The sequence below is a fragment of the Myotis brandtii genome, unplaced genomic scaffold (assembly GCF_000412655.1).
Source record: "Myotis brandtii unplaced genomic scaffold, ASM41265v1 scaffold450, whole genome shotgun sequence".
Lineage (NCBI taxonomy): Eukaryota > Metazoa > Chordata > Mammalia > Chiroptera > Vespertilionidae > Myotis > Myotis brandtii.
In genome coordinates, this window is record NW_005367210.1 from 185,880 (window position 1) to 187,689 (window position 1,810).

General features: G+C 48.8%; 1 protein-coding gene across 1 annotated transcript in view; it reads left to right on the forward strand.

The window, feature by feature from the left end:
- The first annotated feature begins 1,648 nt into the window (after positions 1 to 1,648).
- The window catches only part of NRSN2 (neurensin 2), a 16,580-nt gene continuing 16,418 nt past the window's right edge, over positions 1,649 to 1,810 (forward strand). Inside the window, exon 1 of the mRNA XM_005874773.2 lies at positions 1,649 to 1,660. The gene's annotated coding sequence lies outside the window, so the exon portion shown is untranslated. The remainder of the gene's footprint in view (positions 1,661 to 1,810) is intronic.

Sequence of the window (1,810 nt, forward strand, 5' to 3'; positions counted from 1 at the left end):
AAAAAATATATACTAGTATATTTATTGATTTCAGAGAGGAAGGGAGAGGGAGAGAGAAACATCAATGATGAGATAGAATCATTGATCAGCTGCCCTCTACACGACCCTCACTGGGGATTGAGCCCACAACCCAGGCATGTGCCCTAACTGGGAATCTAACCGTGACCTCCTGGTTCATGGGTAAACGTTCAACCACTGAGTCACACCAGCCAGGCGGGTATTGCATGTTTTAAACATTCTTGCACACCAGTTGAAAATCACTGCTTTAACCTTCTCTTTGCCTTGGAACATTTTAATGAATTAATAGATTTTACTGTGCCCAGCACCTTTTAAAAGCTCATTTCTTTCTATTTGGGCTCAAGAGGCATTAGACTTTTCCACTTCTGCAAGGACAGCTCCTTATGAGGCCCTGAAAGATCTCATGTGGCCTGTCTCTCAAGGCCTATCATTTAGAGCTCCAGGATCTCTCTCTCTCTCTCTCTCTCTCTCTCTCTCTCTCTCTCTCTCTCACACACACACACACACACACACAGAGCTAAATGAGTAAGTAATACATGTGAAGCACTTAGACAAGCCTTTGCACATAATGAGCATCATACAGGAGGGGGCAAAAGCAGGTTTATAGTTGTGAGTACACAAATCACAGGGTTTATTCTTGTATTATTATTAATTAATTATTATATTATTTTTAATATGAACAACTGTAAATCTACTTTTGCCCCATCCTATATATTTGATATTCTTATTAGTCTGTGTTCAGAAAATATTTATTGAGCTGCCTGCTCAATGCCAAACACTGTGTGAGGCTCAGGATACAATAGTGAAGGAAGAAGATGTGCAGAGCCCATTCATCCCTGCGCCCATAGCATAGAGAGAGACAGAATGGGCACTCAAGATGTGGAGACAGACCTAACCGGTTTGGCTCAGTGGATAGAGCGTCGGCCTTCGGACTGAAGGGTCCCAGGTTCGATTCCGGTCAAGGGCATGGCCAGGCTCTTTCCCTCTGCGGGCCTTAGTTTCCGCATATGTGAAGTGGAGGAGATGGGATAGGAATAGAGGAGAGACCATTTATTATTTGGTTCCTTCCATTTCAGAAGGAAATGGATTCTGACCTGAGAAAGGTGGGGAGATCTGCTTGTGTGGACTCTGGGGACACCTAGTGGCTGAACGGAGTAGGACGCAGTTGGGGTTGGGGCTGGGGCTGGGGGTGTGTCCATGTCCAAGCTCACTGCATTCGTGCAGTCATTGACTCAGCAGTCAGGTCCCTTGCCTGGGTTCTTTGTGCCATCTTGGTTCCAAGGCTTAAAGACACTTACACGCTGATCTGTTGGTTATCTATTGCTACATAATGAACTGCCGAAACTGAGCAGCTTAAAACCACGTGTTTATTGTTTCACAGGCGGCCAGGTAGGCCTCAGCTCGGCTCTCTGCTCAGGATCTCACACGGCTGCAGTGAAGGCGTTGGCTGGGCTGCATTCCTTTCTGGAGCTCAGCATTCCCTCCAAATTCACGTGGTGGTGGGCGGAATCCAGGTCCTTGTGTTTAAGAATGGGGTCCCTGTCCTCTTCCTGGCTGTCACCTGGGGCCACGCTTGATTCCCGAGAGCCGGTGCTCAGTTCCTTTCTTCACAGGCCTTCTCCCATGCCTCGGACTTCGGGAGGTGATGTCTCAGGGAAGCAGCCAGGCAGGGGTCGCTCCAGCTCCAGCCCCGGAGACACCCCTCCACTAAAATCCCATCGCCCCCCGCAGGACTCAGTTACCTCTGGGGGAAGGAGGTGGTGAATCGCGGCCCGGAATGGGTGGGCGGGCC